General features: G+C 35.9%; 1 non-coding gene across 1 annotated transcript; it reads left to right on the top strand.

Annotated features, from left to right (window-relative positions):
• The first annotated feature begins 9,849 nt into the window (after nt 1-9,849).
• On the top strand, nt 9,850-9,922 carry Trnar-acg (transfer RNA arginine (anticodon ACG)). Its single transcript has one exon. It is a non-coding gene; the product is annotated as a tRNA-Arg (tRNA).

Here is a 9,922-nt window from a genome sequence, read left to right as displayed (position 1 = left end):
GACGATTTTGCATTTCGAGTGGATTGTGATTTTGGAGATGCAATCGATAGATTCGAAGCCTTATGATGCGTCTTGAGACACCAGTGTTCAAGTTTGTGAATATCGCCAGCAAGGAGTTTCAGATACTGTTACAGATTTTCCTCTTTTTTTAATTCCTAACATTTTTTGGGGGAGAGGGGGGGGGAGTAACGTCGATAGTTTCACACTGGCATCTGCATAAAAACTTATAAACTAATGATCTGATTTGATTCAACTTTTGTCACGTGCCCTATGGATGTTTAATTAGTGGTGTTATCTCTATGTCAAGCCCCGGGAATTATTGAGTGGCGTGCTCCTACTGAATTTATGCTCTTAAATGACAATTCATGGATGATGCTTCTGCTTCGGTCTTGTTCTATACTTTAATTAATTCTATTAATTCCAATCTATATATCTATAAAAGTGAACGCGTCTGTGTGTCTGTCTGTGTACATTTCCCTACGCAATAACTCTGTCAATTTTTAGTCTACAGACTCAAAATTTGATATACAGGACACTGAGATTTGGGAATATCTATGTGACCGGTTTTTGGCCAGAAATTTGGCTGTTAAGGGATCAAAGTTCAACGATTTGACCTTTGAGAACTCTACCAAACTCCTCCGACAATTTGGGGTCTAAATACTTGAAATTTAAGATATAGGTTCCTTGGACATGGATCTAACTTAATAACTTGATTTGAGCCCAAAACAATAAATGTTAAGGGGTCATAATAGGGGTCAAAGTTTAAAAAATTGACCTTTTTTTTTGCTCAGCATACACCTCCGGGCACCCATGCTAGTAAGAAATAAACCTGTAGAGAATCTGTACTCCTTTCTCTCTAATGACGTCCAGCAAAAGATGTCACAAGGTTTGTCTGCTCTGGGTATTGATTGGCTGCTGGAACTGGGTTGTTTTTTTAGTGGAGATCATGGTTAATGAGAGAATCCAGTCAGACAGGTTGCTACTCTCCTCATGTTGCTTTTGACAGAGTGTACGATCCATTCAGCCCTCGTCTCTCAAGTCGGCGTCACTGGAAAGTGAAGGTCATTTCAAGCCAAAAGAAGAAAAGAATAACGAGACAACAACTGGGCTTGTTGTATAAAAATAGCCGGATAATTATTCACTAAAAGTTACAAAACACTGATCATTCATAAATTTCTGACTCAAGATGCAAATGCTTGAGGACTGGCAGCTTCTATTAGTAAAGTTGAGGCGGTCAACCCTAAATCTGGGGGCCTGTCTCTTCACAGTATGAATTCAGTGGCTTAAAACTGAGTGAGACAAGTCAATGTTTTTTTTTTTCTTTTGAATGGTGGGGATCTCTGGCGGTCAGGCAGAATGTGTCCTTGAGGTTATTTTTGCCTTTCATTATATTGAGAATCAGGTGGGCTTGACCCCCGCCTCCTGATCTACAGAATTTTATTTTTACAATTCTCAGTAAACCAATCTCAGGCAGTTTTTTAAATTCTCAGGCTTGGAAATAATTTTCCTTTTCTTCTTCTTCCTCCAATCTGTATCTCTGACTGCCACTCTCAACAGGAGAGTCCCATTGCCTTCATCCTCCATTAAATAATTTTCCTTTTCTTCTTCCTCCAATCTGTATCTCTGACTGCCACTCTCAACAGGAGAGTCCCATTGCCTTCATCCTCCATTAAATCTCTACCTTTCACCATCACTCACATGAGAGGTTCCTTGCTTGTCTCGAGCTTCATTTGCATAATCAAGGGCAATTTTGTATAAGTAAAAAAATAAGTAAAGTGGTTATTTTTTGGATAACTGAATTTCTTTCTCTCTAAGGCTCGAACAACAATTAATGGCCACTTAAATTCAAATCCACTATCTTGTTTTTCCTATCCAAAGAAACTCCTAACATCTGACTTATATTTCGAATGAACCCCCCCCCCTCCAACAAATTCGACGATCTCAAGGAATTAGGTTAACTGTTTCTCTTAATAAGTGTGGCATTGAGATGAAACTTGTCAAATTGCAAAAAAGGGGCCATTTCGGACATTTTTGGAGACATTTTTATAATTCAAGACACCAGCTTTTTCAGTGAGCATGTTTTTAATGGCTGTTGAGTGACTATGGAAGAAAACAGATTTCTTCTTTTATCAATTCACTAGCGAAGGGTATCTGGCATTGCCCGGGTGTTTGGAGGTGTATGTGGAAACTCGGGGGGGGGTAAAAAAAAAAGTATGAGGATCGAACCCGAACCATTGAGGCAAAGTTGTAAATTAAAGTGTGAAAAAAAACGTGCGACGTTAACCATTGCCCCACCGCGAGATGCTAACGGAAACACATTTGAATTTATTTAATTACTTGGATTTGGTAGGTGCCCGTTTTAATGAGTTAATGAGGTCAAGTTTGACTGCGGGATAGTATTTCATTTACTGCGGAACGCTTTTTTTTATTTTTATTTTCCCAAGATGTTATAGGAAAAAGACTAACCCACATGCGGCGAGCGACAAATGTTGAATATTTATCTTCCCGAAATCGAGCAAATTAAATGGACAGGCAAGCTTCGTTGTTAACTGTGAGATATTACGATTTATATGTGATATAAAAAGTTTTAAAAAGTTGTGAACCGACCGACCGCTTCTCTGAAAAAAGCCTTTTGTAGACATACAGAAAAAGCGAACACACATACATACATAAATTTTCGCTTTTATATTTATACATTATATTCACAAATTATTGCGGGCATTAAATCAATATCATAAAAATTTTTCTTAACAATGCTCTTTCTTTCCACCACCACCACCACCACCACCATCATCATCATCATCACTATTTTTTACATCATCATCATCACTATTTTTTACATCATCATCATCGCTATTTTTTACATCATCATCATCATCATCATCACTATTTTTTACATCATCATCATCACTATTTTTTACATCCAACAACACTGTCACAAATCAGCATTACACAATGTTTTCAGAAGAAAAACGCATTGTAATATTTGGATCTTTGAGTGAGTTTTACCTTTAATACATATCGCTTTTTCTTTTATGGCTCAACAGAAAAAAAACAAACGCAGCATTTCCTGTTATTGTTTCTGCATCATGAAAAAACACACTGCTAGAAAAGGCTGAAGGTTCAATTCTTAGTGTGGGAGACTGAAAAATACAATTGTGAATTACTTAGGATCTTCGTCTAGTCATGACTGATGGAACAAGAACATGCTACCCCTGTGACGTAAATAAAGGGTTTCAGTCGAAATTCTGTCCAAATTTCCGAGTTCAACAGAAACATCCCCGAGTTTGACAAGATAGGCCTGAAGAAGGTCAAATGAAACATTGTGAAAATGACATTCAAAATAAATATATTTTGTAATTCGTATGCAAAATTAAGAAAACAAATGACTATGATTGAAAAATTTTATGACTGTAAAAAAGTGCTAAAAATAGGCTCTGGATGATGGATGATCCCCTTAATGTGCAACCTTAAGGGAAAATGTCATATAGCCCACTACACAATTCAGGTCATTAGCTTCCCAACGAGCTTTTATTTATAAAATTCTTGTCAATAGTCACTGAGATTTGGAACTTATAATATTGCCAACAAAGGTGGTATAATATATATATGTATTATTATATTCTAGTAATTATTAAATACCTACAGACACTAGTGTTTCATCCTTTCGGGAATCATCAGTGCAGGGTGTTACGATTAACACCAGTCGAGAGATTCGAACCCCGGCAACAGAAGTCATGCCTGGCTTCATTAGCAAGGACCAGAACCACTAGGCTACCATAAACCGCAATAGATACAGTTGAAATTAAACATTTATTCTTATTAAATGCTTTTAGTGTCAGTCAGAGTGAATTTATCATTTTATGACGATTTGCATGTATTAGCTAAGTTTACTGACTTTATTACAATTTAAAGCGCTCAACGATAAGAAACAAGTTTCTTAAAGGGTCTGACATTATTATTTACTGTAATTATTATTAAATACCTGCAGATACTAGTTTTTCACCCTTTCGGGAATCATCAGTGCAGGGTATCACGATTAACGTCAGTTGAGAGATTCAAACCCCTGCAACAGAAGTCATGTCTGGCTTCATTAGCAAGGACCTGAATCACCATATATATATCGAGCTTAGGTATTTCGAACGATGTCAAAACATTGTTTATTCGCAACTCGCACAGCAGCCGCCGATTAGTGTAATGGTTAGGAGCCTTGACTGTCCTACAGGTGGTCGGGTTTCAATCCTGGCTTGAAGTAGTTGCCTGTCTAGCCGCACTGATGAGCTGTGAAACAGCGAAACAGTACTGCATGTGGATGACGACTATATATATGTATGCACAGATCATGATGTTATAATCATTACATCACTATAGATGGATGTCTCAACTTTTAATAATAAATGTTTGAATTCAACAACATTTCTCGCAGTTAAAGTTGGCCGTGTGGTTTGTTTCTTGCTAATGGAGTCAGAGATGGCTTTGTGACCAGGTTCAAATCTCCCGACTGGCTGTAATCGTGACACCCTGCACTGATGATTCCTGAAAGGATAAAACACTAACGTCTGTAGGTATTTAAAAATTATTAGAGTAATAATTATATATACTCGTAACCAAATTGAATATTGAAATGCTCATACCTTTGGTTCTATGAGCGAAACTACATGAAAATTTGCAGGCTTTTTGAAGATTATAATACTACTCTATGGTTAAAATACTATTTTATGGTTAAATGACAATTGGTAAAAAAAATCTACATTTTCAAACCAATAAAATATGCCAAAATTTGCCTACATTATATATAGTGTCCTGGCAGGCAGCTTCAGTTTTGCTGCTTCGGTTGTCTCCTTTGTGGCCTTGCCAGGTCACTAATTTCTCTCTCTCTCTCTCTCTCTCTCTCTACATATATATATATATATATATATATATATATATATATATATATATATATATATATATATATGGGGAAATGTTTATTCAGTTATATTTCACCTTTTATTCAATTTATGAAGCTCAATGTAACAAATATAACAAATGTAACATATAACAAATAAATGACAAAAGTCTATATTTCAAATTTCAAGATGTTGACCATCTTCCCGTTTATTTCCTTGACATGCTCAATTTTTAACACCTGTTTGGTAGTGCAAATCATTCATGTAATTATTATGAATTTAACTCATCAGAATAAAAGGTTTCAGAAGAAAATAAAAGCATATGGGCATGATTACAAAATTCAAAAATTGGGAGAGAAGTTCAAATTATTTTTTCATTTTGTTACGCCATCTTTGAATTTTATTGATATTCATACATATATATATATATATATGCCACTCTCTTCTCTCCCCTATATACCGCTATCTTCTATCCTCTATATACCTCTCCCTGCTCTCCCCTATATACCTCTTTCATATCCCTCTCTCTTCTCTCCTCTGTATACCTCTCCCTCCTCTCTCTTATATACCTCTCCCTCCTCTCTTATATACCTCTCCCTCCTCTCCCTTATATACCTCTCCCTCCTCTCTCTTATATACCTCTCCCTCCTCTCTCTTATATACCTCTCCCTCCTCTCTCTTATATACCTCCCCCTCCTCTCCCTTATATACCTCTCCCTCCTCTCTCTTATATACCTCTCCCTCCTCTCCCTTGTATACCTCTCCCTCCTCTCTCTTATATACCTCTCCCTCCTCTCCCTTATATAGCTTTTCCTTCACTCTCCTATATGCCTCTTTAACTCTCTCCACTATATATCTATAGAATTTCTTCATAGAATTTCCCACCCATGGAACACATTACCACCCGACTGCTTTTCTGCTAACTATAATATAGTCCTCTTCAAATCCAATGTCAACAGATACTTATTGAGCCAGTCTCTTAAATAATCGAACTCTGATCATCCCACCCATCGTTTCCAATCCTCTCATGTTATTGCTTATCATCCAACTAGCAATCTCCTTATCCTTGAGTGGCCTTTGGCCTTGGTAACGTGGTGATTCATTAGTAACTTGATTAAGTTCCAATCCCTGGTTTTCTCCATGTAAAACATTCACAACAGAAACTCATCTTTTTTTCTTTTTTTTTGTTCTGGTCTCCGTATTTGCAGATGTGCAAGATATTTTTTTGTTCATGAATTAACTTGGAAAAGGAAAAAATCATCGATAGAGAATAATCTTTGCATTTTCATTGGCGTGTTTTTGGTGCATTTATTATGTCGCTTGAAAATCTGATTCAAAGATCCAGGGATCCTGACTAAGAAAGCAGCTTTACTTCAGTTCAATCAAAATTGGCTGTGAAATAGTTTCTAGTAGGGTCCACGTAGAGCTTTTTCTGGTGTAGGAGTGAATAATAGGTCCTGAGGAATATCATAATGCCAGTTTATTACCATATCATATGAATCCAAAGATTCTATTGTTGGCATTGGTTTCCCCGACATTTTTGTAGTCAGAAATCTTTCTAGAAAGACATTGGGTACTTACGAGAGAGACCATGAGAAGCTTGCGAACATTCTAAGTGAAAGTGATTTTTGTGGAACGAACTAGATTTGAACTTGGAACACTCAGTTCGTCAGTCCATGTTATTAACAACTAGGCTATTGTACCTTCCCATAATGTCCATTGATGAGATTCTAGGCGAAAATGAGATCACCATGTAATCGTCAGCATTCAAGAAAAAAAAGGTTAAGCTTTATGAGTTGATTTTCATAGGGCAGATCCGATAGATCCTGCACCATTCGAGTAGCCATCTTTGAACTCTCTCCGAGTGTTGGATAGCATGTATTAGATATAGAGAAGAGGCCTGGATACCATAATCTAACAGTGTTCTCGCAAGGGAGACCTAAAGATGGAAAAATATTTCAGGAGTGGATTTTTAGAAAGAACGTCGTATGAAAAACAGAACTTCTACCTATCCCAAGCGTATCAGTATATATTAAATGGGACTCAGACTATCTTTGAATATACATGGGACTCAGACTATCTTTGAATATACACTACATGAAACATTCCTGACTTGGACAGTGTAGTTGCCTCCCTTAGCTCGTTTAAAAGTTGCTTGAATAGGTCGCTGCTCCCTAAAGGATCATGTGAGCCAGCCTATACAACCACAACCATATCAGTGAAAACGAGGCAGTAGTCACAATATAAATTTACATGCGTCACACTAACCATGCTGTCTTTGCTTGTAACCGCTACACTGTGCTTGTATGAATAAAGCATTTGAATTGAGTTTCTGTGTTATTCACATAATTAATTTTCTCGTTTCCGAAAACTAGTTTATGTAGAAACTTTTAAAACCTGTTTTCCTATTGACGCTATAAATGGAAATACAATTCTTTTGGTTCAATTGCAAGATCCAAATAATCTCACATAAAATTGAAACAAAGATAAAAATAACTCTGAAAAATTACTCTCTTAAAAATAAAATGTTTACTTAAAGGAAAGAAAAAAATCTTGGATATATCTATATATATATATATATATATATATATATATATATAATCTTCTCTACTATTATATGAAAAGAACTTTGTCAGTGTGTCTGAGTTCATTCCCTATAGACTCGAAAACAGCTGGGCCGATTTTTGTGAAATCACACACAAAAGTACTTTATGTACCTGACAGTGTTGTTAGATAGGTTTTGTGTCGGAATGTCTTCGATAAGTATTGATAATCGATCATCGAAATAATCTGATGAAAGAAAGAACAGGCGATTTTGACCAAAGTTAACACCTTACACAGCCTAACATCATAAGTGCATTTGAAAAGTTTTATTACCACACAAACCAAAAGGCTGGACATATAAAATCTATAGTAGGGTCTTTGATATGACAGGGGTGCATTCGAAATGAATGTTTCTCTTTAGAGCACAATTGAGACATGATACTTGACTTTTTCATTTTAAACTTTAATTCAAGCCATAATATATAAAAAATAATTTTATAAAATCAACAGTAAGTTCTCTACAGTGTAATGTATCATGAACTAAGTCAATGCGAGAGCCATGTGAACTTTCTCCTGGTGCACCGTGATGGGTCCCCAACTAGAGCAGGCAATCAATCGATTTGATTGAAAAATGGGCGATTTCACTGATTTCAATGACAATAAAAATATGAGAGTGTGAAACATTTGTTGACCATCATTGAATCCTGGGCAACGTCGAGTCACCCTGTTAGTATATATATATATATATATATATATATATATATATATATAATCATGTTGACACACTGGTTCTTGTCAGATCACCAAAATTAAGCAACACTGAGCTTGGCTAGTACCAAATGGGTGACCTTTTGGGAATTCTAGGCACCGTATATACTCTCTGCTTATCTCGGCATTGTTTCCAATTGTCCTGAACATCTACTTACCACTGATATTTAGCAATGCCGATTCAGGAGAGGGGTGTTTGGATATTGAGCAACTCTTGCTACAAAAATTCCATGCGCAGCCTCCTTACAGTGGGTATCCATAGTCTGTCAAGACTGAAGGAAGTTACCATGTATATATATATATAAGGTACAAGGTGATATGACTTATGAAAAAATCATTTACGCAGGCTCCACTCATTCAGCATCAACCACTAATCTGTGTACGATCATTTTAAGAAAATACAATTTTCATTACTTAATAAGATAGAGTCAACAGATCGTTTATTTATTTTTTTTAAATATGTCGTTTTCAGCAAAAATGATATCACGTACTTAATTGCTATGTCGAAAATAGTAATATATCCAAAACATAAATTACAAAAACTCATTGAGCTTTTGTGTTTTTAGTAAAAAGAAAATGTCTATCGCTATAGATTATAAGTATTGCACGCCAGGAACATCTAATCTAAAATATGCGTTCCGAGTTATGTCCCCCTGTGTGCAAACTCTTCACCATCTATTTTATAACATCTAAGAAAAATGCAATTTAATCAATTTTCCATAAAAATTACTTTTAATTCTAAATAACTTTCTACTCAATGAATTTTTGCAATTTTTGGATATGATACTATTCTCGACATGACAATTATGTAATATTGTTTATTATTTAAAACAACATATTTGAAAAATTGATTAGTCGACTCTATTTCAAGAAGCACCCAATTTTTTATTAAAAAAAAAAGTCTCTTTGTCAGCATAGGGATTGGACACAAATAAAAAATTTAAATATATGATCAAGATATTAGGATAGGCAACGTTTATACAGCAAATCATGAAATTTATAGGCTAAAGAGAGGTAAATGCAATTGACCTAGAAAAATTTGAATAAGGGTCATGTTAAGGAAGTGCACATCTATACTATTAATAAAATTCTAAATGTTTATTTATGCGTGTGTGTATATATGCCAATAAAACTTTTGAACGGATGCACCGAATTGAAATATTCTTTTTTTCCCCTGAAAGGTGGGTCCTGGATATGACCTAAAACTATATCCGATGGTAAGGCCCCACCTTGCGGGCCTTGGGGAGTGTGGAGCCACACTTTAATTGCCATTGCTCCCAGGTCCACTCTGACCCGGAGTGGTAGTACCTGTTAGGGTCCCAACTATAGGTTAAATAGAATCTGACTTAAAAAAAAAAATACTCCCTTAAAAATCGTTCCTCAAAATCACTAGATTCGGCATTAAATAACCTGAAAAAGGTTGATATGGCGTAAAACAAAAACAACCAACCAACCCTGAAAGGTGTGAGTCCCTAGATTGTCCTTATCTATATATAGTTCATAATGAACAACGCCGAGTCACACAAAAAGCCTGAAATAAGGGTTTTGGGGGCGTTTCGTGCAATTGTCGAAAAAGTTACCTGCCCATGTCAATGGAATTTAGTGCTGTCTGTATACAGTCGTGGTAACATCTTTCAGCATACGGAAAGGACTTGTGGTACAATGGATAATACGTCTGACTACGGATCAGAAGATTCCAGGTTCGAATCCTGGCGAGTTCG

This window comes from Euprymna scolopes, chromosome 26 (genome assembly GCF_053919585.1).
Source record: "Euprymna scolopes isolate OS-2025 chromosome 26, ASM5391958v1, whole genome shotgun sequence".
Taxonomy (NCBI): Eukaryota; Metazoa; Mollusca; class Cephalopoda; order Sepiida; family Sepiolidae; genus Euprymna; species Euprymna scolopes.
Note: the sequence above shows the minus strand (reverse complement) of the source record. Positions and strands in the feature narration are given on the sequence as shown.